Source organism: Idiotropiscis lumnitzeri, chromosome 13 (genome assembly GCF_059441095.1).
Source record: "Idiotropiscis lumnitzeri isolate Australia: NSW breed Sydney's pygmy pipehorse chromosome 13, RoL_Ilum_1.0, whole genome shotgun sequence".
Lineage (NCBI taxonomy): Eukaryota > Metazoa > Chordata > Actinopteri > Syngnathiformes > Syngnathidae > Idiotropiscis > Idiotropiscis lumnitzeri.
Genome location: NC_142403.1, coordinates 3,950,035 through 3,966,756, shown reverse-complemented (window position 1 = coordinate 3,966,756; position 16,722 = coordinate 3,950,035). Strand labels below are relative to the sequence as shown.

The window sequence follows — 16,722 nt, the reverse complement described above, 5'->3', positions numbered from 1 at the left end:
AAGACTGCACTCTGCAGGGGGAGCGGGCTGTGCACCAACTCGAGGGTCACTAGCTTAACAGTCCTTTACAGCTAATGACCATCTCTGTTCCACTATTTAGTCCCTCTCTCTGTAATCTAATGCTTTACACAAGGCACCTCTGAAGCATATTGTAGGCACACACACTGAGAGATTAATTAACCAAAAAACCAATGTAGAGACTGCTCATAACAATGAAAGCAACCGTGGGGCACCATCGCTCCCATACAAGCGCACACACACACACTGCCATAGAAATGGTGTTTGACCACTGTTAATACCACAAAACTTTGCAAATACCAAACCGTGGTGCTAACATGGCGTACTGTTGTCCAAAAGTCTCAATGGTTGACGCAGGTCAGAGCGTATTCAACTACAGTTTGTGTTTGCCACGCCAGAGCTCACAGTTGCTCCACTTCCTGTCAATATGCAGACTCGTCACTGTCATTGATGAGGTCAATGACTGTGGTGTCATCTGCAAGCTTCACGAGTTAGACAGCTGGCTGCGTTGAAGTGCAGTCGTTTGTGTGGAGGGAGAAGTGCAGTGGAGAGAGGACGAATCCTTGGGGGGCCCCGCTGCTATGGGTGCATGTGGATGATGATGTGTCCCTCTCAGCCTCACCTGCTGTGTCCTCCCTGTCAGGAAGCTGTAGAAGAGATCCGTTGGCAGATGGCAGGAGAGATGCTGAACAGGAGGAGCTTTGAGGAGAGGAGTTCAGGGATGTTGGTGTGCATGTTAGGTTAATTGAACACTCCAAATTGCCCATTTGTGTCATTGCAAGTGTAAATGGTTAGCTATGTGGTGATTTATGAGGTCAATGTGTAGAATTGGGAAAAAAAAAGTAAACAAAATGTCTAACAGGAAGTTGATACATGGGTGCAAAGTCTGGCAAAAATCTCAATGGCCAGTATTCGGGCAAAATTACCAGACACCTGGATTTTCAGACGATTTGAAATCATAAAGGTCTTAATTTTTATTAATTCAATGAAAAAAACAGAAAAAAAAACACTCCTCCCTCCGAAGGCCATCCTCTACTGCAGTAACCATCTGTGCCGTAAGTTAAGCACTGATCTGATTAAAATACGACAGGCCCTCAACACAGAGAATCAAATAAAATACGACCACAAAGCATTTTTTCACTAAACAGGTTTGTGGGGAAAGCGTACAAATATTAATGTGTTAATGAAATTCATTAGCAGAGAGTAATGTTGAACACATCCCGAAAGACCCTCTGGAGAGTTGGTGCTGATATAATGCAATCATCAGTGCATACACACCCCAAATGTTTTGTTACCTCTTGAGGCATTTATCCTTCTGGTATTTTTTTTCTTGGCATTCTTCTAAAAGTGGTCTGTGCCTTTTGGATTCTTTTTTTCTTCCACATTTAAGAATATGAAGAGGGGGCTCAATAACAGCATTTCAAATGGAATTGAAAACTAAATTTTGAAAGAAGAGCTGATAATGTGTGGCGGCACGGTGGGCAACTGGTTAGTACGATGGCCTCACAGTGAGAGACAGCATCGGGCGTGGGTTCAATCCCGGCTCCGACCTTCCTGTGTGGAGTTTGCATGTTCTCCCCGTACCTGCGTGGGTTTCCTCCGGGTATTCCGGTTTTCTCCCACATTCCAAAAACATGCATGGCAGGTAGATTGGACACTCTAAATTGCCACTAGGTATGAGTGTGTGAGCGCGGATGGGTGTTCGTCTCTGTGTGCCCTGTAATTGGCTGGCAACCAGTTCAGGGTGTCCGCCGCCTACTGCCCGAAGATAGCTGGGATAGGCTCCAGCACCCCCGCGACCCTAGTGAGGAGAAGCGGTATCGAGAATGGATGGATGGATGGAGCTGATAATGTATTTACTCAGCAGCAAGCCTAAAATGCCTATGAAACGTCTTGCACTTCAGAACTGTTCGTTTTGTCGTAGTTCCAGCTGAAAAAAATGGCCACAAAGCAAGACGGTGCCACCACCATGCTTTACTGTAAGAATGCTGTCTGTTGGTGAAAAGTAGCGTGGTGGTTACGTCTCAGCCTTTAGGAATTATTATTACAATTATTATTATTATTGTTTTGCCTTGCGGGATATGTATCGCCTTAAAATTGAGAGTATAGATGATAATATTTTCCTCCGAGGCCCACATACAGAAAAATCGAAGGATCTAAATTGTTCTACTATGTGTTGAACACGAAAAAAATCAATCAATATATCAGTCAAGTAAATATGCATTGTTTACAATGTAGATATTTTGTAAAACTGCTACATCAGGCTTACTGTTCAATGCCGGAGGATTTTTTAATTTTATCCCGTTAGGTTTTGGGGTGGCCTGCGTCCCTGAATACCATTTGAATAGCTCCGCCCCTCCACAGCAAAGTGTCCCATCACTACATTAAAAAAACAAAAACAAGAGCAATCTGTAGTAAGATGACCATACTTTCGGAAAATAATGTAATCCATCCATCCATTATCTTTACCGCTTCTCCTCACAAGGGGGACAATAAGGAAATATGTTAAAAATCAGATCTTGACTCTAAGCGGAAAGGTAAGGAAAACGTTTTCGTTTCTGACACTAAATTTTCTTAATTCTCCACAATGTTATGAAGAGGAATTATTTTTTTATTATTTTAGCTGTAAATGTATTTGTGTCTCTGCATCTAAAAAAATTTTTGTCGTAGTAGTAGTAGTAGTAGTAGTAGTGGTGGTGGTTGTTCTCGTAACTCATATTCACCCACTTTTTTGACAAATCCACTTGTAACGCTAACACACCCTAACACCACCCCCCTTGCCATATTATTTTTAGTATACAAATAAAAAAAGTAACAGTGGGCTGCAAATCGCCCCTGGTCCATAGTTTGGACACCAAGATGATTTTTTTCTTTTTTTTTTTTTAGACAATGTCAAGTGTAATTAACAGCACTGTAGAACTGTAACTGTAGAAAATGTAGGCGGAAGAGCCCTCATTGCAATCTGTTCAAAATATTACTTTTTTTAGGTCATTAAGACGTAATGAAGCTAGTTAGTATCTGGACAAATGGAACACATGAACAACATCAAGGGCCAACAAGGCTTCCACCTTGTATCACAACTGGGTCCTGTCGATGCAAAGTGGAGTGAACTCTTAAATTGACGAAAACCGTTTTTCTATCTGTATGTTCAACTCAAGCAAGGATTTGTTTGGCAACTTGTCACTCTTTACCTCATTTAAGTTATCTTTCATTGGAATGTATTAACTGCAAAAACGGGGCTTGGTAGTATAAGACATGACCGTTGCGGCACCAATATTTTTGGTTATTTTTTTGGTTATTATTTATTTTTTTAGATTTAACAGTGGTCTTTTTCGGCTAACTTGGGGGCTCAAATTGGGTGCATCGCAATGTGGAAATTAATGGGCAACAAGGCATAAAAGATGGCAGATGGGCCATGGCAGAAGGGTCTGCACCCCCCTCGCTGCCCGTTCTAAAGTGGTTCAAGATGAGGCTGGGCAATTAATTGAAATTCAATCATGATTTTGATTTTGGCAACTCATGATGATAAAAACATTAGAATTGAAGAAAGACTATCAATTTGCCAAATGGTGCAGTCTGTTTGCAAGTTCCTACGTTGTGAAGGGCAAGGCAGTATTATTTATATAGCAGGTTTCTTAAACATAGCAACTCAATGTGCTTCACAAGAAAAACACTAGTAAATGACATTAAGAAACAAAGCAGAGAAAACACAAGTAGCTTACAAAAAATCTGAAACACATTAACAGAAAACTTTAAAAACATTAAAACACAAAGAAATAAAGTAGCTTTCTAAAACCGATTAAAAATAATTTTAGAGGACTTCAATCAAAGCTTTGAGGGAAAAAAAAACCTAATTTCTTAACTTGGATTTAAAGTCATTCACACTTGTTCTGAAATGCTTCAAATTTCACAGTCTCAGAGTGTAACGGTACAAACTTACTCCATATTCAATTTTGATATAAAGGTAGGATTACAAATCAGATATATGGAGTATGTTTATGGAATTGATTAGTTCATCTTTGATGCTGGTAAACCAGAAGCGGAGTGGGTTCATGCTAACAGAGTCAAATACAAGAAATGTCATCCTGAATGAAAGGCCTGCTCCAGTTGAGTATTTCAATAATCAGTTTCTGTCATCGGTATGAATATACCAAATTCTATTATGAACGAAGCAATCTGACAACAAATAAAGATCTTCAAGTAAAGATTACAGTCAAAGACATCCCTCTACTTGATGAAATCCAGAGTGACACACTCGGGTCAGTCAACACAAATATCAGCGTCTCAGGATTAACAGAAACCAGGCCATTCATACAGTATCTGTCAAGGTAGAGTACAGACTTAAAGCTAAACCATGACATTTTAGAAAGTCTGACAGAGGGCACGTATAGTCAAGGAGCATATTGTCGCATACATCTAGCACTGATGAATAAACAGTAACACCCCCATCTGTAGGCGTGAGGCACATCAATTCACTGTAACGGTTGGAAAAAGAGCCTGCAATTATTAATAAAAAGAAAAAAAAACACTTACTATAGAACAAAGCGGATTGGATGCCTTGATGCTGGTCAATCCAGAAAAATGTGGAGGGAAAGTAGTAAAACCAGAACCAGGAACATCAATAATGCGAATAAGGTGAACTTAATTACTTGCCTAACATTCCAGCGGGATTTAATTTAGCAGCCACTGAAGTTGTCCACAAATATTTGGTTGATGAACTGTAGTAGAAAACACCAAATTGTTATATGTTGTTTTTCAGGTATGCGAAGAACCAAAAAATCTGAAGCCAGCTTCAATGGCTGCTTTGATAGACACCATTCTTGTCATCTCAAAATAATCATAAATGAAGAGAATGTTGCAAAGCTGTTGCAACATCTTAAAATGAAAAAGTAATCTGAAAAAAAACAGATGCTTTCTTGGGTTTCTTAACTCAGGATTACACATCACACAAACACACACACACACACTCATTCATGCACGCACACGCACAAACACACCCACACAAAAAAGGGCCTCCCATTGAGGTGTCACTCTGCTTCCAAACATTCAAACTATGCATCCAATGACACATAATAGTGCATGAGGGTGAAGGGCAAAGCTAATCAGAGAACACAAAAAGGGACTTGTTGCTGACGAAAACCACTGAAAACTTCTAAGGAAGTGACATAAACAGCCTAAAAGTTGAGGTTGAAGAGAGAGGACCAGGAAATGAACATACATATACATTCGAGCTGTGCACAAATTGACGGGGACTCAAATTAAGATGCGAATTGGCACTTAAATACTAACACCAAATGGAAATGTTCGTATTTGGAACGGGTCATAGTATATTGTTGCCTGTAATGTCACAGAGGAATGTCTGAATGGCAACACTCACGTCTCAGTATGTGTGACGTATTTGGGAGTGTTGGCGTGTGTATTCAGCCACCTAAATGAGCATTGAATTCAATTTCTAAGCAGTCACTCAATGAATCCCAGCTAGGAAGTCTATCAACACCTTTGCCGTCACCTTATTGTTGGCCTCACACGCTGTCCTTACAACAAACAAATGGAGTTTACAAACATCAGAAAAAAAAATGCCCAGGTTAGTTTAGCGCTAGCTAGCAGCTGGTACCACATGATACAGATAGATGGAAAACGGGGCCACAAGCAAAAGAAAACCCGGGCTTCTGCACTTGGCCAGGGATAGTGTAGATCAGTGCATCTTAATTATTTAATTTTATGCACCCCCTGACCCACTATGAAGAAAAAAACTATTCATGTCCCCTCAACACTTCGCCAATTCGCAAATTGTATAAAGTATGTATGATACAATGTTGGTGGCACAGTGGACGATGTATGATGGCCTCACAGTGAAGAGGTCGCGCCCAATTCCGGCTCCGGCCTTCTTGCGTAAAGTTTGCATGTTCTCCCCGTGCCTGCGTGGGTTTCCTCCCACATTCCAAAACCATGCGTGGTAGGTTAATTGAAAACTCTAAATTGCCCCTCGGTGTGAGTGTAAGAGCGGATGTTTGTTCGACTTTGTGTGCCCTGCGATTGCCTGGCAACCAGTTCAGGGTGGTGCAGGCATAACTAGTCCGCTCAACTGACATGATTTTATTAAAGTATTGTATCTCTCAGGAGGAAATAATTCTTGAAACTTACCTCAGTCACACCCAAAAGCAAGTATCGCCAGGACTCATCTGCTCATGTAATTGTGACATTACCTCAAACTCATGTCCTGTCGTAATGCACTTTGCAAGAATCAACATATAATTAAGTCTAAATAATAATACTGGGTGTGTTTTGGATTAAACGAATGTTTTTTTAAAACTTGTTATAGCCATCTGAATTTAGCTTTTCCCTGACATACCAAGACTAGTAAAGATTCACTACATCACGTCAACACCAAAAAATTCTTTCTTACTTGCCAAAAACCTTGAAAATGTTAGCTTTCAGACAATAACTAGGGATAGTTCCTAGGTATAGTGAATTGGGGTATTTCTTTTCAGGTGAACCACAAATAGGAATGGTTCACTGTTTTCTAGTCAACTGGAACATTAATTGTAAATGTATATTTATGTATTTTTTTAATCGATTTGTTCTGTCCATAGATGGGAGGGGGGGTGCATAGGATTAATATATGAGTGTCCTCAGTTTCTTTGTAAACCCTTAAAGCTTCTCTCCATCTGCTTGTCAGCAGGTGCTCTACTTGAAAGTCTAGTTGCATAAATCTGTGAACAAACAAAAACGCTAACCCTTGTCAAAATGTGCATGCTCAACAAACCCTAGCATCAGCTGTACTGTTTATACATCTTTCTAAGATCATGCTGTTTGTGAATAGTTTGATTTAATCAGAATGGAATAAACTAAATAGATTTACTGTTTTATCCTTGGACAGGAAAGGAAACAGAAGAGATTGGTGGGAGCAAGAGATGCATAAAAACAAAGAAAAAATCAGGCAATAATTAAAAAGAATAACCTTGATAAAAAATAAATACGAACATTTTTGACATTCAGAACTGTATCGTGGCATCAAGCCAGCACACAGGTATTAACAGAAATGTTTTATTCAACAGCATTCTTAGCTGATTTCACAAGTCACGCCTTTGCTGCATTTGCCGGACAGAACAGAGCATGCTTAAAAAACAAGATTAGAGCAAATGTAAGTAATAAAACTGAGGCGCATGAGTATATTTGGTTAATCCGAGCTGCAGATTAATGCTGTGATACAGTGCCAGACAGATGAGTCGGTGGGGGGGCAACTGCACCTCACAATCATAAAAAAGCGGTTAAAAAAAAAAATAACTCATGCACGTTACCTGTTTAACTAAAACAAACCTGTTCTACATTATACACATTTTGCAGACTTCTAAATTTCAAGGGGACGGATTATGGAAAATCGACATCATTCCTTGTATACACACAATTTGGTCTCTGTAGTTCTTGCTCACCCATCAAGTGTGAAATTAAACAACCAAAGAAATCTGTGCTGCCACATTCACAAGTCTGCATAGTAATTGACGAGTGTAATTTGGCGGCATTGGTGCTAGCTCCACGAGGAAAAATTGAATCCCTGCTGTCTTTTCTAAGGGGCGAGTTTGCGCGTTGCTGATCACAGTCACTTGTTTAGATGCGGGCCGCTAAGTGTAACCCCTGGCTCCGCCACTAGTTGTCATGGTAACAAAATGAGTACTTGCCACGGGCCTAGCGGTAGGTGAGGTAATATGCGGGCTGGCTCATTTGGATGAGGCAAAGCTGCCCTTTGATATGAGCATGTCCTTAAATTCTGGACAAAAGAATCTCCCAAATATGAAGACACCACTCAACAGTTTTAAATTATGATCTCCTTCAATTTAAGACACACATATGTAACATGCGTCGGTCATTAATTGATTGAACTTACATTGCAACGTGGCCCCGCTCATATTGCCATTAAGATAAGCACTTGTTGAGATTAAAGAATACATAACAATGACTGGAAAATAGTGATGGACAGATTATCGGCATTTGGCATTTTGCAGATTATCGGCATCTGCCTTTTTTTTAGGCAGATAAATGAAAGGTTTGTTCATTTTGACTCTTTGCAGCACACCTCTCTCTCTTTGCTGTGATTGTGGCCCTGTCGGCAGAAGCAGAGTGGCCCGCCCACGGCACCATCTGATTGGTTCCTTGTCTAGTGGGTAGCAGCCAATCATCACTTTTTCACTTTGCGTCTCACACACACTACGGGAAAGGTAAGGCAACAGACTTTGCGGAAATTTGAAGAAATGTCAGTCTACTACAACTCACAACTCATAGAAAACTGTCTGTTGTAGTGAACTTTAAAGAGATGTTTGTTTTCATTGAACTTGAAGACATGAGGCTGAGCCTGGGAGCGCCATTCACTTTGTGTTCGACTTTTAATAATAAGTTGTCTATTTTCTAAAGTCTAAAGCAGCTTTAGCATGTTGTAAATCACGTTTTGGAGTTTTTATTTTTCCAAATTTTGACGCCATTTAACTTTTTTTTTTTTTTTTATCGGCCACCACAACTACTAATAATCAGTATCCGCCCTAAAAAAAGCATATTGATCTATTGCTACTGGAAAAGTGCTCACCTTTTTGATTATGATAAAAGGGGGCAACGTTTGATGTGTTGCAAGCTGGTGGTGAATCATAACCAATCATAACCCAAGCTTACATACCCAGTTAGCATTAGCCTTCAGCAGCATACATGGCCACCGTACAAGTTTATTTGAGTCCCCCATGGAAATGTCCTGTCTGTGTTTCTCCAACTCCTTTTTGTTTGCCCCTAATGGCATGATTGTGTGGACCAACCAGAAGTTCCGATCGCCTGGTTTGCGCAGAGCGACCGCGACATCAGCAAAAGGCAGACGCAGGCAAGATGATTTGTCATCTATCTTGATATCTGTCACAGCCCGTCTCTGAACATTACATTTTTCATCTTTGTTCCTGCCTCACTAAGACATGTTTATCCACTGTTTTTGAGCTACAGTGACAGATTTTAACCTCCAATGTACAACTTTCCAAAACCCAAAATTGCACAGTCCAAAACAGCCTTTCAAAATTCAAAATTCAAGAAGAGAATTGCGACGGAGGGGAACGTGAGTGTGGCCACTATTTTATAAAAAAAAAAAAAAAAAAGACAATTCTAGCAGTAGATACTCGTCACAAGCATGAATGTACTTTGTAGTTCTCTAGCTGCACACCCTCATATGTATATTTGCTTAACTTGTATATTACTCGCTAGCAGTAAGTTCTGACATAATTGTCTTTTATAGGCACGTATAATCTAATTTAACTTCCTAGCAATCAGCGTGAGCATCTTTAGTCTTCAACACCTTTTGAGGAAAATACATCAATAACTATATAATTTTAAAGAGGCTCACAGACAACAGTCTTAATGTGCCAATATAACACCACTAAACACCAAATTAGAAGCCATCAAGTCGCATTAGAATCAGGGCTGCCCAATATTGGGAAAACATGCATGAGATGCTATTTTTGTTCAATAATGCAATATTTATATTATTGCAATATTTCTTTATATCCAAAGAAATTACATCTTTAATCATCTAATATCTATGTGGAAAAACAGGCAGTCTCAACATATTTTTATCTGATTAAGTCATTGTTAGTAATACCCCCACATACAGTTTGGCTATTCGATGGTGATGCGCATTTATGGTCACATCTGATTGGTCAGTCAAATAAGAGCAGAGAATTCCATGTAAAATTTTTTTTAAATTTATTTTATTAGGATTTTTTTTGCGCATCTTTGTGATATGCATATTTCATGTGCTATTATTGTAATCACAATTTTTTTTAGATATAAATTCTGCAGCCCTAATTTTAACATATTCCGACACACTAGGTTTGCTGCACTGCATATACCCACGAAACAAAGACATGACAGAGATGTGTAACAGATGCAATGATCGGGGCAAAAGCTACAAATTGGTAAGAGAGCACCAATACACAGAGAGAGACAGAATCGCTCTAGGGCAGCACTGACCTCAGCTAAAATTACCCCGCTGCTGTACCCAACACCTATTCAGCACACTGAATACTGCTGGTTGATAGTGTGTGGTATTGGCTTTGACTAAAGGTGACTATCACACATCGTGGGCTTCTCATCTGACAAAATGAATGTAGCAGGTGGCAAACATATAATTATATTTCATATCCTGATATCTTAAATAAAAACTCAAAAAGAAGAAATTGTCATTACAACCAACAAGGGAATTCACAACTTAGCCTGTTCTGTATGCTATGGCCAGTCATGTCCATTTTAAAACAAAATTCAAGTGATTCTTCATCAGTCCAACAGGGCGGGAAACAAGAATTTAATAAAGCAAAAAAAAAAAAAAATAATAATAAAAATATAATTTTATGGAGGCCTATGCCAATTTGGGGAGAAAAATAATACTGTTTACTGATTAACCGCCCGATTCGTGAAAAAAAATTCCGAAATATATCAAAAATCTGTTGCTTGAATGGTCACGACACAGAAATTTACATGCCGTCAATATTTCGGTTAAAATTCTGATTTCTGAAACATTTGGGATAAGCCATTTACATGCATGAGCAGAAGAGTTACTCCTGTATTAGAGGCAATTAGAATATCCCGATTTAAAGTGTGACGCGTGGACAACGTCTTGACGCAAATAGACGTAATTTCCTCTTCTTACTTTTTACCGTCAATAAAACATGTTATAATGCCACTCACTACACTAACAAAGCAGTAGGCTTCTTTCTTGCACCAAAATTGTGGCTCGTTGCGGTGTTTGAATTTCGCCATGTTTGTGTATCGCCTCTATGTATTTCCTGTACAATAGAATAGAACTTTATTTATATACCACAGCTCACAAAAGAAGCAGCTGTTTTCGGCTTGTATTGCACTGTATTGCTTTCGGATAGAGCATGTGCAGAAGGCAAACCAATGTTCCATTCAAAGGACGTCACACGATCGCATTTGTGCGGGCAAATATTCGAGTTAGGAAAGGCGTAAGCAAGGGTTCTTATTCAGGTTTTTAAATATCGGAATATGAACATATTCAGGTTTTTCAAAGTGTTTCCAAGGGTCATTGACTGCGTTTAAGCATAGACACAGAGACACTGATGCTATTTTTTAAATTAACTAATGTATTTATTTATTATTTAATTATTTAATCTTTAATGAATTCAATTGATTTATTTAATTAAATTATTTATTATATTTGCACTGGAAAGGAGAGCGCTGCAATCTCGTTGTACACTGAGTACAATGACAATAAAGGGCATTCTGATTCTGATATTCATGAGCCCATCTATTTTGTTTGCATAGTCTGTTAGCATTGAGCTAGCGGACATTCCTAAGGCAAAGTTATATGCTCCTTTGAAATACACAACATGCAAGTCTCTTTAGTTTTTGTTTGATTGTAAATTTAAACTGCGAGTGGGAATACATTGCCACTTCTTTGAAAGAATGGTTCCCAATCTGCCAAACAGGTGCTTGTTATGAAGTGAGATGAGTCACAACTACTCCATATTAAGCCAGTTTCATAATTTGTCTGTGCTTGAAATGCTAAATCACCACAAAGACATGCACACAAATATGTTGCTGAATGATGAAATGAACACAGCACTGGGTATTGTTCTCTGCATATCACTACAGTACAGCTGCAAACCCTTCACACGTAGTCCACAAACATGAGTGTGTACCCGGAATATCTGCAAACATGATGTGTTGACCTCCCATTATAGTGTCTGTGTTTTATATATTGATTTGTCTGTTTTACTGCTCTCAACATTTCCTTTACTACTGCTTTTAAATTTAAGTATGTGTGCTTCTTTGCATTTAATTTACCCACTGTTCACTTGGACCTCTTGACCTCACACACGGAAGTATGACCTTAGCTGTATTAGAGTTTTAGTGTGTGTGTGCGTGTGTGTGCATGACACCCCCCAACTTGCACATATACAGAGCAGCAGCGTGAAATGCGTTGTGATGTCCCTTCCATGGGAAGCTGGTGTATGACTACTGAGGAGACGCTGCCCCCCTCTGACCTGCCCAGGCTCATTGTCATGCGGTTCTACACAATGCCAAACAACAAATCAGTGTATACGCATGGTACATACACACACACAATAATAATTCAATCTGTTCATATATTATATACAAATCTCTCCCTCTCGCTCTCTCTCTCTGTATATATATATATATATATATATATATATATATATATATATATATACATACATACATATATATATATATACATACATACATACACACACACGCACACACCCCCCCCACCCACACGCGCGCACACACCCCCACACACATATAAGTCGCACTGGAGTATAAGTCTGGTTTTTTGCGGGTAATTTTGTCATTTTCTTGAACAAAGTACTACATCTTGGAAGGCAAGTTAACATAAAATAATAAAAGGCTGAATAGGTGTAAGATATGCTAACACAATAAAGGTGATTTAGCTTAGTGCTGTCAAGCAATTAATGTTTTAACTAATTAATCACAAAAATGTACAGAATTGATCGCGATTAATCCTGTTTTTATATTACAATTTTTTTACGAAGCTTGTAACCAATATCTACAAAGAGTGCAAATTACTTTGGAATTCTCCAATGAACCGTCGAGCATAATTTTAAATTAAAACTATCTAAAAGTCAGTCATTGCGACAGCAACTCTCCTCTAAGTGTGACTGGACAGTGAACAGAGGTCAGCTGCTCCAGGAAGTAAATACAACTGAGTTAACTGAGTTATATATTTTTAATGCTGTGTAAAATTTTAATTAATCTTCATAGTTAATGTTTAAACTTTGATAGCCCTTATCTAGCTACATGAAATATAAACATGAACAGAAAAGGTGACCAGCGTTCATGTTAATGTTTTTGGGACACCACAGTCCGTGCTAAGATAGAGAGGCAATTACGTTATGCCTACAAAGTCCTTTATATTCATCGCCTTGGCAACTACCTGATCGTGGAGACGGTAAGCCTCTCCAGCAGCACGTTGTTCAAGCAGCCACTGGCGAACTCGTACCTCTAGCTATGGCCATCTAGCTTTCAGTTATCTTTTTTTTGTTTTCTTCATCGCTGTAAGAGCAGCCTCCACTTCACGCCAGTCCTTAACAAGTTTCTCATTCACTTCAAACTTTGTCTCTGCTGCACGATTACGGTTTTCATCGGCAAATTTCACTACTTGCAACTTTGTAGTCTGCAGAATATGATTCTCTGGAGGGGCATTTGTGTTCAGTCATTCTCAGTTGTCTTTGTAAGATGTAGGAGATGTTGGTGCATAAGACTAGAGTGCCCTCTCATGGCTGTCATTGAAATTAGTTTTTTTCATGTAGTAAGTAAGTCGCTCCAGAGTATAAATGGCCAAGAAAGTCCGTCCCAAAAAAAAATAATTATATATATATATATATATATATACGTATATATATATATATATATATATATATATACGTATATATATATATACATATATATATATATACGTATATATATATCGCAGATTTTAAACCATGCGGCTTTTCTGTGGATTTTTCTTTCACCGGTAGGGGAGCTCTATATTTCAGTCATACGCTAAATAAATCTTGATTTTTTTTTTTCTCTTGGGTCTGTTCTGTTTTAATTAGCAAAGTAGTTTCTATGTCAAAAGGTTCTTTTTTAATCTCTTTATGTACCTTTATGTGCATTCACGGTGCAAAATTGTTCTATACGTGCTGTAAACAACAATTTTTTTTCAACAAAGAAAACTACGGCTTGGATATTTTTTCCCAAAACGTGTTGCTGCGGCTTATATGCAGGTGCGCCTTACAGTCTAGAAAATACGGTATTGCTATTTTGCTTTTTTTTTCTTTTCTTTTTTTTTTTTAAATAATGCCATTGTTTTTCGTTTCTTTTTCAGTTGCTGCCTTGAATTGAAAAACCAACTTCAGAGCTACTGTATCCGCATTGAAACGAAAATCAACCAGCTAACCTCGCATTGTCAGTTTTCCAGAAAAAAAAATAATGAAACAGAATGGCATTACATGTACTTTTCGAAAATAAAAATAAAAAAATGTTTCTTTCTTTTATTTGCCTTTTATTTAACCTACAAATGTGTCCGATCATTTTGCCTGACCCGGTCGAACAAAATATTGGAGGGATTTAATTGGGACTAAACTGGGGCTATCGCTTCCCCAACCCTGGTGGAGAGCCCCCGAGTCTGCTAATGATCTGGATTACTGTTTGGATACTTGATTCGTATTGAGCAGAAAAATGCTGTCAAGCAAGAGTTGGACCCGAGCAAAGATCATCACGGGGGTGATCATCATGGTTGGAGCTCAACTACCCATTGCTAACAAAATGTTGGACTCATTTAGGTTGCAAATTAATTAAGCCGATAGCACCTCTGTGAATAGTGCACTCGGTTTTGTTTTACTTGTTTCAAGATGTGATTTATCAACAATCAAATCCACACAATCATTTAATACAGAATTTTATAGTCTAGTGTATGCCCATGTTGCCAAATAAAATTACCACATACAATAAAAGTCAGTATAAAATTTTATAGCCCAGAAATTGAGCCATGTCTGCAACTACCACAATTATATCTGTAGATGATGTTTGTTTGCTTGTTCTACTCTAATAAAATCATCTCAAAATAATCAAATGAATCCTTTTTATCAAATTATTGGTGATCTGAAATGATGGATATACAACAATTATGTAGGAAGTAAGGAAAATTGAAAGCTAACAGCAGGTTCAAATACATGATTTTTACTGCGGCACATAGGATTAGGCATGTCTAAATCCACTTAAATCTGCTGTCAAAATGATAAGGCCTCTTTTTTCTGTATTCCCGATTTGAAATATAGGTCATACATAGCTATACAGAGGAGGAGAGTTGCCATGTGTTCACAAATGTTGAGCAGTGCTGCATTCACAACAAAGACGGCACACACATACTGAAAAAGCCCCACTACCATCAACAGCGCTTTGCCGTTTCCCGGGGCAACAAGAGAGGAATCTACCAAGAGGCATGTTGAGAACGGAGGAGAGTAGCTGGAGGAGAAAGAGGAGAGCATGATCGAAAGCACAAAAGACATCACGATCTTCAGCAAGTCTCTTGGCAGTTTCTACAGTTGTATGCTCGCATACAATACATAAGCGCTTTGTTACAGCTCCAGCTGTTGTGAAATGCTCTATATAAATAAAGTTGTATTGTATCGGCATTGACTGGCCATATCAATAGGTACAACCTGCAAAATTTAATTGGCTCCATTCCAAGAGTTGAATCTTACATTTCTGCCTTCAACAGAATAAAATGTTTCGTTTGATTCCATGTCATTGTCATTATCGCTATTTTATCTATTTATTTATTTATTTTAGAGGGGTGGGGGGACATATTGTATACCAGTATGTTAATGCAAAGTGGAGTTCTACCACCAACATTTAGACTATCTGCAACATGTTTTAGTAGTTTAATTACATGGTTAACCATTCAAAAGCACGTGTCAAGCCCCAAAAATCATGATATAGTAAAGTGATATCCAAACCATTTATTTTGAGCAGGTATGTCCCAAACATTGCAGTGTACAACGTGATCAGCCAATAAGAGCAACAGGAGACATTGCATAGCGCATACACATTTTCATTTTTAAAGACAGTTCTGTTTTCAATTTGCACCCTGATCATTCACCAAAATTACATTCACACTAACTCTGCTTGACATCATCCTGTTCCTTCTGATCTCAACTTATACAATCATTTCCGTGACCGCCCTCCTTTTCTCTGAGCCTTGCCAGTGATATTAGGTTGCAGGGAGGGTGCACAGTGGTGGCATCTGTCGGAAGAGCTGGCACAGCGCCAGCCACTAAGCATCGCTCTGGCAACCAGGCTCAGTCATGCTACTGGATTTATTCTTGACCAACCTATCAGCTGATGCTCATTCTGTGCATGGTCTCTCTTGGCACGTCTTTATTGCGCACGGGAAATTCAAACATGGTGGGTTGTTATAATTCGGAAGGAGTGAATTATCTTTTTAGAAGGGAGAACCAAGGTAGCCGTATATTACAAAGAGGGGGGCTAAAGTGAGAAAAGTGTCAATGGGCGCAAATATAGCCCAAATTTATAAAACTGCAGTATACAACACAGCTGGGTAGTGCACATGTGAAATTCAGACCACAACACATTTAGAGAGTGAAAGAGGAGCACAGAAGCAAAATATATCCGCATTTGTTTAATCAGTATTTTTCAGCCAATATTTTCCAGCAACTCTTGTACCAATGCAATCACTCCTATCAGACTCATTATAACTCTCACAGCACATCCTTTCAGCTATTGCCAACAAGACGCTGAATAATCCCAATCTGTCGCTCAGAGAACATGTCACAGCAATCATATCGGAAAGTCCTACAACACTCGGGGCCAGCGACCAAAGTGAGAGAACAGTTGTGGTGGTGCGGAAGACGAGTGATGAATCAATTGGCCACTAAGAGAAGCATTCAAGCAATTAGTGCCGTGACACATTCATAAGCGATAATTACTCATTTCGTTTGGTCGTCCATGCAATTTCCTGCAGACATTCAGAAGCAGTATGAAGGGACAACAAGGGACAACAATTTTCCTCTTGTTCTTGAGCACATTTGATTGAGCAATGACAATGTTACATTTTTATGCATTTTAAACTCTGATTATTGTCAACCAATGCAAAAGCAGAAGTGACCTTGG

At 38.8% G+C, this 16,722-nt stretch overlaps 1 protein-coding gene across 3 annotated transcripts in view; it reads right to left on the bottom strand.

Moving 5' to 3' along the window:
• lrp8 (low density lipoprotein receptor-related protein 8, apolipoprotein e receptor) overlaps nt 1–16,722 on the bottom strand; it is a 167,993-nt gene that overhangs the window by 149,702 nt on the left and 1,569 nt on the right. The gene's annotated exons all lie outside the window — the stretch shown is intronic.